We start from the raw sequence: 13542 nt of genomic DNA, 5'->3' as shown, positions 1-13542 counted from the left end.
TCTTGTTACTATTGTTATTGCTGCTGCTAATACTATTATTAATACAGGTGGTATAGCATACTTACTATTGCTAATGATAGAAGCAACAAGGAATAATAATAATAATGAAGACATTTCTCTCACTCTTCCTGAGGCCTATAACTTCCCTGGCAAGATTAAGAATAATAGCACTGACTCCCTGCTACCATCTGACCTTGGATAGCTGCAGTTTACCTGTGCAGGAGTTTCCCGGGGAGTCACTTTGGAGCTGGTGTTCTTTAAGTTTGCTGACACTGTGGGTAATTTTGGTGTGTGCTGCAGGGGTGCCTTTAAACTGAGAGGTGAAGAGGGTGGGTGGGTATATGAAGATAAATAGGCTGGTGGGAGAGGCTATGTTGGGGCTATAAGCAATTACAAGCATGTTATTAGTCCAGTGATAAAATTGTGACCATGGCCATGTTCACATGGATGTGCGATATGTCTCTGAAGCTCATTTACAATTTTCAGAGCAGGAATGATGCCCATATAGCCAGATATGCTCCCTGTGTTTCCAAGTTGAAATATACTCCTGTTCTGTAAAACATGGACCCTAATAGTATTCTGGGTCAACTATTGTGCTGAGGCATGGTGCATACACAGAACAGCCAGGTCAAGATCTTCTCTGGCCCCTGACACTTACTGTTTTCAGTTTAAAGGAGGTAACCCCAGAACTGGGCAAAAAGGGCTGGCTGGGCAGAAAGAAACTGGGCTACTGGTATGACACAGTCTCAGTTGTTTCTGTTACTTAGGATGGTCTTTAGAAAAATAAACTATCTTTTAGCCTAATGGCATATTCCTAGTGATGACAGGGTTGCATCCACCTATGAAGTTACCAAGCATCTGTGAAGCAAATGGAAACCTGCAGCCATGCTCTGTGCTCCCTGCTCTCCTCAGCTGCAGAGTAGAAGTCATTGACCTTTCTCACTGAATAGGGGCTTTTTACTTTGCTGCTTAATAACTTGTTCAGTGGAGTCCTAACTTTATTTGGGGTTTGCATGCTGCTGTATTGTTGATACAATAATTGTTCGTAAAAGGAAAACATTCACTTTGTGCTTCTCCTCCTCCTTTTACACACACACAAAAAAACTGCCAAAAGAAAAATACTCACCATTTGATTACTAGTGATGTTGTCTTAGTAGTTTTCATCTGTAAATCTTCATCATCGGAGCTTCAGCTGTTCACAAAGCTTTGCAGTTTTCCTTCCAAAGCACTACAATATTTGGTGAAGCTTGAACCGACTCATGAGTTTAATTAGTTATGTGACTTAAAGGAAAACATGGTTGCAGTTTCCTACATGCCATGTCACACTGCGCATCTGTCAAATAGGCTGTGGGAGTCTTCTAAGAAGAGCTTGCCCTATTATTCAGAAAGCCAAGGCCTTTTGTTCCCTTCAGTGGCAGCTTGACTTAATAATTAATACTTAACACTATGTAAACATGAGTTAATGAATCCTCATGCTACCCCCAGGCTAAGGATTAGTGCTTCCCTTACACAAAGGGGGAGACTGGGCTACAGCAAGCCCGGTTGTGTCTTCTTCTCCAGTTACAATGGCCCAGGAAGCTTCAGGACTGTGATGCTCCCTGTAGAAGAAACTGGCTTTAGACAACAAACAGGAGGGTTTTTTTATTCAGGGACAGTAGGAAGAAACACTGGGTACTGTGGCTCTCTGCTTTTGGCCCCTGACCTTGCTGGTGCAGCAGAAGGGTGTGATACCCACACTTTCCAGATATAGGCAGGAATTCATGCTGCTGTGAGTGGGGCTGGCTAATATAAATTCAGCTTCCACATAAAAATTATTCGTAAGGGACCGTGACTTGCATGGCAGCTCCTCCTTGACCTTTTTGAAAGTTTGATGTCATAGACTGAGATACATAGTGATTAGTCAGGCTTGTCACTCTGTCTCATCTCATAAATCAAGAGAAATGGTGGATCCTTGAAAAATTCAATAGTTAAGTGCAGGTGCCAGAGTAAAATAGAATATAGAACTCAGGTCAAGGAGAAACAATCCAGGTTCAAATAAAGAAAAAACTCCATCAGGTAATAATCCCTTGAGCATTTCCTCTTAGGAATACAAGAGACCACCTGGAGTCTCCTGCTCCACGGAATAACTATGTGGAGTTCAGAAAGATACAGATGATGCCAACAATATGTTCCTCTTCTCTGCTCTTTCCCACACACCATAAGCCCCTAAACATTCACCAGTGTTCCTGTACTGTAAGACTTTCAAAGCACAAATGCCATACCCAGAATTCAGACCTACTGGTGAGATAAACAGGGCAGTCTGCTCTCAGACACCCGCTCCATAGTCTTGCTTTGGACTAGCTCTATGAATGGCTCATCAGCTGAAGTTGGCGGACAAATGCTGGGGTTTTTTGAGCATGTCTCTGAAGGAAACTTATGTTCCCAAGGCACATAAGTTAGGCGAGACCTGATCAGTGGTTTTCAGTATGTTGATGATGCCTAAGCAATGGCTTGAAGTGCCCTGCATGCATAGGAGAAAAACTGGGTTTCAGTGGTTTAGCAAATTCACTCAAAGCTCTGGCAGAGCCAATAACTGGATCCAAATCTTCCAATATCTTCCTGTGTCTGCACACCTAGCTGGACATAAAACTGAACCACAGTTGTGAGTCTGTGCATTTTCATCCTTTTTTTCAATGGCATCAAAGCCTAAAACACCGTAGCCAAAACTCTCCTATCAGGCTGTGGATGACTTTAACCTCTTGCAGGTCAATGCAAAGCTTGGCAGGGAAGGGACTCCAGGGGAAGGGGAGGCCTCTTCTTCAAAGCAGATTAATCCTACTAGGGAATTGCTTCTGAGCCCACTGCTGAATTTCATCCTCCCCTGCCCACCTCAGCACTCTGTTGAGGAGAATCTCGATGGCTTAAGCTTCTCCCTGTGACTCGGGCTTCTCCCCAATGATTGCAGTGATGACACAGCAAGAGCAGCTCATCACTGACTCACTCCATCGACGTCTCTGAGAGAAGCAGGGGCAGGAGGGGGACCTGCGTTTCCTTCATTTAAATTCCGGATTTTCTGTGAAGCTGGCAAAGCATGCCTGAGACTGTCTGCATGCCATGCTAGAGAAACCTTCACACTCGCTTCCTCTGGGAAGCTGCCTGTGGCATCCAGCACCCCTCTGAGTCAGGGCTGGCGGCTCTTCTGTTTGTTTGTTCCACTGGACATAGACAAATGCATCACGTGGAAAAGTGAGAAATGAAAATGCATTCAAAGGATGGTCACTGGCGCAGTGGTGAATGCCGTAGCTTTTCACACAACACGAGGGAAAATAAGACTTAACAATAGCGGCATTAATAACGTATGTGTGTGCCAAAGCACCACAAACAACCAGAAAGAGCTGCATGTTGCAGAGACTTCCCCAGTTCTCTGTGCTATTGCCTTGGGATGTCTGATAAATCACCTTTGTCTCAAGCTGAATTAAAAAAGGCCTCTATTGTCAGTACATGTGTTACTACGATGTTCCCAATACTCTGGTTCCTTGTCTGAAAAGCTACTACACAGCGGAGCCTCCTGGAATCCTTATCTTGGTGTCTGACACAGTTTTGCCCTGAACATGTTGTGCCTTTGCAAATTATAATCCGATTTGAAAGTGATACTTATCTAAAGTGGGCTAAATGACTTACAGTTCATAATCCTGGACTTCAATAAAAGTTTAGGCATCAGACACACAATATCTCTCTGTCCAGAATGTAGTGTTATAATCTGTCGAGGCCCCTTATTTGGGAGAAGGGATTGAATTCCTTGTGTGTAGCACAGACATCACCACTTGCATGATCCCCTAGCATTCAAGTCATTACACCACTGACTGCTCCATTTCTCAAGTGACTTCTACAGCTTCGTTTCTGTGCCTGATCCCAGAAATTTTATTTCCCTGGTTCACAGAGCATCACAGCAGCAGTCTTCGTCATCAAACCATTGGTGACATCGATGTCTCAGAGTTCAAAGCCTTATCCAGCTCAGGTGTTTCTGCAAACAAACTTCAGCCAAGGGTTTTTTGAATAGAAAGGGTATTGTCACAATCATCAAAACAGGAGGCTTTTCTACTACAGGTTTTTTTCAGTATTTTCTGCAAAATGGTGTTCTCATCCATTAACGGGAGTCGTGCAGGCCTCCGTACATGCACTGTTGTTGGTAGAATGGACAAGCATTTCGAAGATGACCTCAGTGTGCTGGTGTCCTGATGCTCTGCACCAGCTCTTGCTGTCATCAGTCCTTGGGAGGGAAAATGTTGCAGGTGGGGTGGTAACTGGCCCTTGCTGGTGTACAAGCTCCCGTCATAAGAACAGTGACCCTGGGAAGAATCTGGAGGGGCAGCAGATAAATTGTGGCTAAGTCTGTCTACGCAGCCATGCCCTAGCACTGAATAGATTGCAGTTCTCAAAAGTATTTGTTCCAGGGCAAGGAAATGCAAAAACTGTATTGTGAAAAGAAAATAATGTTTAGTATCAGAAGGCAACACCAAGTATGTTTAGTTATAAAGATCCTGCAAATATAAAGCAGAGGGAGAGCAATATAAGGCAGGAGCATACAGATGAAGAATGATTGAGGTGGATCTGGAGATTTGGGTTGAATCTGTGCCTTGCTGTGTCCAGGCAGCCTTGGACTGCATGAGGACCAGCTCAGCAGGAGATCAGGGTCCCATCACATTATTGAGTGCAGTCACCTGCAGACACTGCTGAGTTCAGCTCAGTGAGTGCCTAGGCTTCAGACAGACACTGGATTAGCTTGTGAATACATTGCAATATTTTCTTATAAAGCAATACCCTTCTCCAAATCTGGACAACCTTGAATAACCTTTCACAGGCAGCTCTCTGCCTGCTTTTGAGTCTTTTCTTTTGCAATCTGAAAAGAAGACAAGCGTTTCTAGTTCTAGGCTGACACTGTCCAGACACATAATGGAAACAACGTGCTTTGTTTCTGCTCCTCTGGTTGTGGCACACAAGACATACTGAAACAGGTCTCAAAAAAGCTGCAGTGAGGAGGACAGGAACAGAATGAAGTTTTTTGCCTCAAGTGGTTTCTGAAATGAATTTGTCTTCCTTTACTTTGGGCACTGCCCTTGTGGTATTAACAGAGTATATACTCCACTGCCTTAAGATGCGGGAACAACGTATTCTGCTTGTGAAACCCATCTTATCTATATTTTCCACCACTGTATGAATCCCTACAGGAATGGCTTCCTCACCTCCCACAGATCCCACCTCTATTTTCTAGTGTTACTGCCATGCAAGACATCAGACTTCAAACTAGCTGTTGGGGAAAGTCTTGTCCAATAACTAGGTAAGAGTGGGATGAAATCCCAAATTTTATGGGGTTTAATTTTTATGGCAAGCAGATTTGATTCCTCCAAGGATGTTTGCTTGACATCATTAAATTAGAATTTTGGAAATAAACTAGCTGGAGAATTAGTTCAGGGTTTGAAGGCAAAATGAGGTGCCATTACCAAAAATGCAGTATAGGCAGTCTCTAAAGTTTCTGGAGGGAGATTTGGAGATTCTGTTTAACCCGTTAAAGGCTTCATGGTGAAACTTAGGGCTGCTGTATTATTTATGAGTGGTTCTTATACTCCTGGTTTGTTTATGCCACAGATTCTTATAGAAATATTATGAGTTAGAGAGTTGTAAAACATTTTATGGTCTGCACTTCCCACTATAAATCCAGGGTTGCCTTAGTTACCATCTGACTAACTACACAGGTTAGGGGGGAGAGAGAGAGACTGAGAGGGAAAGAGAGAGATTAGTACCAATACATTTTTAAAATCTCAAAAGATCTTGTGAATTGTAATGTTGTGATATGACAGAAAGCTTTCAAGACCTGCACAATACAAGAAGACTATGAAAGCAAAGATTTGGACTTGCAGCTCTCTGACAAGATAGTGAACACACTTATGGGTCTTTTTATTAAGAAAATCATGAATCTGAGTATTGCCTAATCAAAAGCTTTAGCGAAGCTGATACTTAGTCCCTTCTTGAGCACTTTCTGTATTTGGGTTGGAGAGCTGTGTCTTCCCTGGTAATGAAATGTGCTTCAGCCTCTGATTGTGAGAGCAGTTGGCATGGCACAACTTATATGCGTATGATTAAATCATCTTCCCAGCCCTCTTGTCCAGCTGTGTATTGGGACCATCTAGTCTACGCTACCTCCTGACCCTAGTGGTTAGGCTGCACTGTCCTATGAAGTGGGCACAGGCACTGCCCACGTTAGTTAGTATGGACCAAAATCATGCTATGGGGTAACCTGAGGACTAAATCATAAAGACTGGATACAGGATAGCATGATCTGGTCCATGCTCTAGTCTGATTTAGTGTAAATGGAGGCACAGGGAGAAAAGACATCTTCTGAATATCTTAAAAAATGGTATGGCTACTTGAACAAAGCAGCCTGGAAGGGTGGCACTGGTATTCCTGTGAAGTTTTGTGACACAGTTGTGAGTCACATTATAGTTGATGTTTTTCTTAGAGCAAGTCCCAGCTGCCAGAATCAACAGCAAGACTTGAAATTCTCAGCCTTCATTTGAAAAGACAAAGGAGAAGATTAAATCAAATAATTCTAGCACACTGTCATGAAGGAAAGTTTGCATGAATGGAGGTCCCCCTGTGGGCAGAGAAGCCAGCATTTCATAAAAGCTGTTATTTTAAGCCAAGCTCATAATCTTCTGAGAACAGACTCATTTCTTTGTGAGGAGTACTGCTAGCAGGTTAGATGCCTCTAACTCCTAATACTTTCTTCATTCTACTGCCCTATGCATCCACGGTAAACCAAATTTGCTTTTTTTTGGTAAGGCAAAATGCACCTAATCTGGAAAAAGTTTGGAAATAAAAATAGAAGTGCCTGTCCCATGTCCATTCTCTCCACACAATCTGGGGCAGTAGTCATGGCTTATTAGGCCCATGGATTGGCTGTTTGGTTAACTGCTACCGAGTAATATGTTCATGTAGGTTGAGAGCTGTATATCGACTTTCATGGGAGTCTGAGCCTCCAGGGAAGCTGAATACAGATGTTTGCAGTCACTCGTCTCTAAATGATACCCCAGGGATCTTCGATATTAGTGATGATAGCTCCTAACTGTGTCCTGACAAAAATAGTTTCTCTAAATTAGAATGAGGAGAATGGGTAGAAATCATGACACATTTATTCTATTTTTAGTCAGAGTTCGTACTGAAATTGGTAGGAAATGTAGTTGTGTGGACACACTGGCTGTTTGTTAGTCAGTATCCCCTAACCCCTTATAAGTTTTAACCGGCTGGCCAGTTTCAACCAAATCTAAAAGAAAGTTTAAGATGTCAGATCTCAATTTTCCATGTGAATAGGATAAAAGATGCTAGTAATGCTGTGACAGAAAGTTCGTAGGCACAGTAGCTCCTGCTAGAGGTAGCAGAATTCACACAGGAATGCAGCTTTAGGACATGGGGCCCACGCCTATTGGCCTCCCGCTCAAGGGCCTGCTAGTTTCTAAATGAGGTAGGGAAGGGTAGGATCCCAGACACCAAAATGGATGTTAGGTATAAGTAGAAGAATTTGTTTGAAAAAAATTATTTATTTTGGGGTAGGAGTGAGCTGCAGTATTTCAAAAGAAGCCATATCTTCTTACCTTCACATGTTCAAAGGAGTGGCTCTACTATTTTATGTCAGAGTGATGAAAAATTTGGCCACGTAGATCAGGTTCTAGCTGGTGTGTTGCATCTCACTGAGGTTTTCTTTGACTGTTCATGCCCAATCAATATTTTGCAAGATTTCCTGACTCACTGTGGTGGGTTAAGCCCAGTAGGCAGCTGCGCACTACACGGCCGCTTGCTCGCTCCTCTCCAGTGGGATGGGGAAGGGAATTGGAAGGGCCAAAGTGAAAAAACTTGTGGGTTGAGATAAAGACAGTTTAATAGGTAAAGCAAAAGCTGCGCACAAAAGGAAAACAGTATAAGGAGTTTATTCACTAATTCCCATTGGCATGCAGATTTTAAGCCATTTCCAGGAACGCAGGGCTTCATCATGTGTAGTGGTTCCTTGGGAAGACAAAGGGCATAACTCCCAGTGTCCTCCCTTCCTTCTTCTTCCCCCCAGTGCTGATTGCTGAGCATGATGTTGTATGGTATGGAATATCCCTTGGGTCAGTTGGGGTCAGCTGTCCTGGCTGCGTCTCCTCTCAGCTCCTTGTGCATGCCCAGCATACTTACTAGTGGGGCAGTGTGGGAAGCAGAAAAAGCCTTGATGCTGTGTAAGCACTGCTCAGCAATAGCTAAAATATCCCTGTTTTTATCAACACTGGTTTAATCAGAAATCCAAAACATATCACCACATGAGCTACTATGAAGAAAATTAACTCTATCCTAGCCAAAATCGGTACACTCACTAAGGAAATCAAATATTATATGTATTGATTAAAAAATGCCCCAGATTTCTTTCTGCATTGGTAACCATACTAATGAACCTTCTTAGGTAAGAAAATCAGGAACGCCAAGCTGATAGGCTTCTTGGAAGGAAACAGGATCCTCCATTGAGGTAAAGGTAAAAGAGGGACCCAGGCAGGCACTTGCTCTTCCTGCAGTAACTCTGGCTGTCTGGCAGTATAAACTTTCCCCATAAAGTAATGACCTTTTTTCACAAAACCTGCACTCAGGCAAACGTGTGCTTCTTGGGATAATAAGACCAAACCAGCTTTTTTGGCAACAGTTCATGTTGAAGGCAGAGTTATCGAGGTTCACCCACAGACAGAAGACTTGGACATCAATCCTTATTCTCAGTTCTGGCATTGAAGATGTTGTTCCTCAGGGCTTCTTTTTACCCTTCTCCATCATGAATGCTATCATAACTTACCTGTCTTATCTGTTGAGACTTTCTTAAAAAGATTATGACATAACAGTAGCTTTCAAAGTGTAACTAAGAAATATTTATTCTGACTGATCACTGAACTAGGTGGGATCAAATATTGGATTGGAATACAGAACTGAATACAAAATAGTCCCCAGTACTTACTCCATGGCCCTCAGTTTCCTTTGCTGTCTTGATGTCTGAAATATACTGGACAGATATTTTTTCTAGCAGTGTTAAACATAGATGAGTAATTCTTATGGTCTTTAAAAATAGTTCAGGCAAAGAACTACCCATCTGCACAACTAATGCACTTATAACCACCACATCTTGAAACTGCCTGGCTTGCTTTAAGGGCTCCTTGCTCCAGCAATTGAAGCTTACTGAAACAATAAATATGGCAATGCTGTCATTTCTGGTGGGGTGAGGAACTCAGAACTGTTTAGTATTAATTTACTTCCTGAGGTGGTTTGAATTTTGACAAAAATATAGTGTTTTGCTGTTACTGTTTCAGTTTACTGGCTGAGCATTTCTTTAAATGCTTACTGCCTCTGCTCAGCAATATAAAAGCAAGATTGCTTTTTATTGCCATTCTCTCCCAGCACAAGACTGTGTCTGGCTCTCTTACAGACTTAGCTAAGCTTGTCAATCTGAGAACTTCATTTGTAATTTGCCAGGAGCCCTCGGGCCATATTTCTCACAGTAGTCCTCTGTCTCACAGGAGAGGTGATAGATTCAACCTTAGGAGTGTGGGATAGCAAAGGACCAGCAGGCATCCGCCTGTGCAAGTTCTGTGGGGGCTTGTGATGTTGTGGTAGGTGGGCTGCATGCTTTCCCTTGTGTCCCATTTGCAGCTTCAGGATCCCAGGGCAGTGGTATAGCTCAAGGAATTGTATTTGCTGTTCTGGGGACTGTGGCACTGCCCTGACCTTTTCCGCTGTTCATCCCAGTGCTGTTCCCTTCCCCTACCCTACAGTACTCAAGCTTCTCAGTACATTTCGACTCATAGCCTGGTTCTTGTCCCTTCTGCTCCTCTTGGCTGCCTCGGTGTCAGCCTCCTTGCTTTCAGTCCCATAGCTGTCTCTACCAGCCAAAAGAAGCAACATCAGGAAAAATTTGGCCCAAATCCTGGGATGGAGCATGCTTGCTAGACTGAGATTTTTAGAAGGACCCAGAGACTCTGTGCAACATATTCTGCTGAAATGGCAGCTCGTCAGCCACAGGGAGAGTGGATGGGACAGTGCTGATAAGTGAGGCGTGGTGGTGAGCATGAAGGTGTTAGAGAATCATCATGAAAACAGTGAAATAATTTCTTTAAATCTATGGAAGATTTACTTCCCTAGATTTACTTTAAAGTTACTTTAAATCTGCTTCTTTCCTTTACCTCTTTCCTTCAAACAGCAGAAGCAATTTTGGTGAAATTTTCTAAGGACCCTGCTTTTTCCACAATCAAAATATACATTTAAGGGAAATGTTTAAGCCTTTCAACCTCCAAGCTTGCTGTTTGTAAATAACATTTAGGGTGTGATAAGAAACTTTCTGTTGATCTCAATGGAAGTTGAGGACAAAGAGAGAAGGCTGAGATAGAAACACAAGGGACAAAGAGGAGAGATCAGTCAAAATATGTCAGATCAGTGAACACACGCAGTCCTGCATTGACGGCTCACTTTTGCTTGTTTTCCTCCAGCAAAAAAAAAGTGCCTTTTTGTACTCTGCAAGTACAGCCTGTGTCTCACTGAAGATGCTGAGAGGGGGAAGGGAAGGCTCAGAGAGAAGCTGAAAAGTGAAGGAAAATTCCATTCATGATTCATTTCTGCGCTTGGAACTTGAAATTCAAGGTTCAAACTTCATTTAAAGGGATATGATTAAAGCTTGGGGAGTTTCCTAAGGGATTTCTGCATACAGAGATGGATAAGGGTGCCTCACAGCACTTGCAAAAGGACCTAAGCAGGGTGGGTGCCTAATCCTCTACAATTCCCTTCTTAGGCTCTTTTGTAGATCATACTGAGTTCCTATCTCATATCTTAATATGCCTTTGTAAACTTTCTGTAATCTTGTATTCACCAAATTCCTTTGCTTGGTTATAAAGCAGGCAGTTATTTGCAGCAATGCCCTATGAGAACAGCAGATGCTTTCAAGCAGCATTTCCCCAGAATAATTTCCTTTCTATAAACTGTTTTATCCTCCCAGTAATAACAGCAGCCCTTTAGGAAAAGCAGAACATCAGGGCATTGCTGATACTGAGCATTCCCTGTGTTTGTGCTGTACTGGGGCCAGTATGGTATGAGCTGGCTCTCACTTTACCCACCATAACTCCAACCTGGTATTCAGTCACCAGCCACTGAAGTCTCTTACTATGACGTCTTCTCATCATGTCACTTCTCTTTCTCACTTCCCTCAAAAAACGAGCACTTCAGCATCCAGCTGTTCTCTGCTTTTGGTAAGTCTGAAACTGGAAATGATGTAGGTGCATATTTTTTTTTTTTCCTCCTAGCTTCATTGTTTGAAACAGCAGAACAATTTTTGCTGAAACTTTAAAGATATATATATCTATATATATATATATGTCTATGTATTTATATCTCTCTCCATTTTTGTGGCCTATTTTTAGATGCTACTGCTGAGTACCATGAGCTACTGCATGTGAACAATGCTTTACAGGTTGATTTATATTGCCTTTCTCTTGTTTTTCATTTTCTACTGCAAGTCTAAAAAAGAATGTGGCTTGAAATGAAGTAAATCTGAGTAACTCACTTTATGATTACTTGGAAGAGTCAATCAGTTTTTCAAAAAAGTTGTAATTGATTTTATATAAGAAAGTAACTCCCTAGCTAGAGGACTAAGTAGAGAGAAGTCAGTTTTATAAGAGTGTTGTATTTGTCTGAATCTCTTTATAGAGCTGCCTAAGTCTCAGACATTGCAAGAAAAAAACCCAAGCAAAATAATAGAAAACAATGCTGAAAAAGGTCTTGAAAAGCAACCTAAATACCCCTTTGAAAAAAGCCAAAGCTTAATAGATGCTTCTTTAGCCTAACGATTCTCAAGCATTAGGTTACAAGCAAAGGGCCTGGACCCTCTTGTGCTCTATGAAATGTGTAAAGGCTTTTGGCAGGAGCACTCACTGATGAAATTTCATGTGTTTTTTTTATTTTTACTGCTCCTTTTTCCTATTTACCTCCTTCAAAGCTTCTTCCTCTTCCACACCCATGAAACAGCTGTGACAGTTACTTGGGGAGATAGGCTGAAACCTCCTTATTTTACTCTGTACTGGTTTTGGCTGGGATGGAGTTAATTTTCTTCACAGAAGCTGCTATAGTGTTTTGGATATGTGATGAAAACAGTGGTGGTAACACACTGGTGTTTTAGCTATTACATTGCTGGGACAGCTGACCCCAACTGACCAAAGGGATACCCCAGACCACATCATGTCATGCTCAGCAATAAAACCTGGAGGGAAGAAGGAGGAAAGGGGGACATTTGGAATTATGGCATTTGTTTTCCTAAGCCACCATTACTCAAGATGAAGCCTTGCTTTCCTAGAAACGGCTAAAAATCTGCCTGCCAATGGGAATTAGTGAATGAATTCCTTATTTTGCTTTGCTTGTGCACACAGCTTTTGTCTGTTTGTCTGTTAAGCTGAATTTATCTCAACCCATGAATTTTCTCACTTTTACCCTTTTGATTGTCTCCCCATTTCACTGGAGGGGAGTGAGTGAGCGGCTGTGTGGTGCTCAGCTGCCTATTGGGGCTTAATATAATAATAAATAATAATATAATAACTCCCCATTTTCACATGCTTTTACCCCTGCACAGCTGTAAGCAAGGTCAGCTTGGCAGAAGTGCTGTGATGGCTGTGAAGGTGTGAATTGAGGAGAGGCTGGACAAGGGATCGGGAGAGTGAAGGGTCAAGGGAATCCTTGCTGGATGTTGGACTGGGACTTGAGTGTGGCTGTGCTGAGTATGACCAGAAGCTACTTCACAGGAAGGTGGGAAAGGAAAGCCTTTTTGGGGAGGGAATAGGCAATTCACATTGCCAGAAGAAGATAGATGGCTGAAGGACAGAAGGTCTGGGATGACCAGAGGGTGCAAGTTATTTGTGTGGAAGAAGGTGGGACTGGATGATCCCAAGTTATTACAAAAAGAAGGTGGCAGATTTTGATCTGAAGCAGAGGTGAAAGAAGGGATTATGAGTCCTGATCTAACCTGTACTCCTGACTCCTGACTCTCCTGACTCCCACCACCACCTTAGACATGCTCTCGCAGTGTTCCTCCATGTCATATCTGTCAGCCTTGTGTGGTTAGCCTACAATACTTCAAGTGGCTCTATACACTTCCTTTTTGGCAACTGAATTGCTTGCTTAGACAAAAAGAGCAACTCAGTTCATCCTAAAGTAGCGACTTACTGACCGGTCAGTCAAATTGCTTTTTAGAGTCCATTCACTGCACTGACTAGATTGGACTAGATTATAATGGGAGTCTGGGCCTGAACCACAGCTGTAGACACGTCTTTCTCAACTGGGGCTTAGTCCCACCTGAGATGTCAGAGGACAAAGGAACCATGCTGTTAGCACTTCTTGGTGTTGTCTCATCCCATTGCGTTTGGATTTCCACTGGGGTGTCTTTCCAAAGCTGCGCTAAACCAACAACTTCTAAGTATGTCCCTGTTGCAAGCAGCCAGCATCCTCTGTCCCTGCATTAAG

Source organism: Haliaeetus albicilla, chromosome 3, assembly GCF_947461875.1.
Source record: "Haliaeetus albicilla chromosome 3, bHalAlb1.1, whole genome shotgun sequence".
In the NCBI taxonomy this organism is placed as follows: Eukaryota; Metazoa; Chordata; class Aves; order Accipitriformes; family Accipitridae; genus Haliaeetus; species Haliaeetus albicilla.
Note: the sequence above shows the minus strand (reverse complement) of the source record.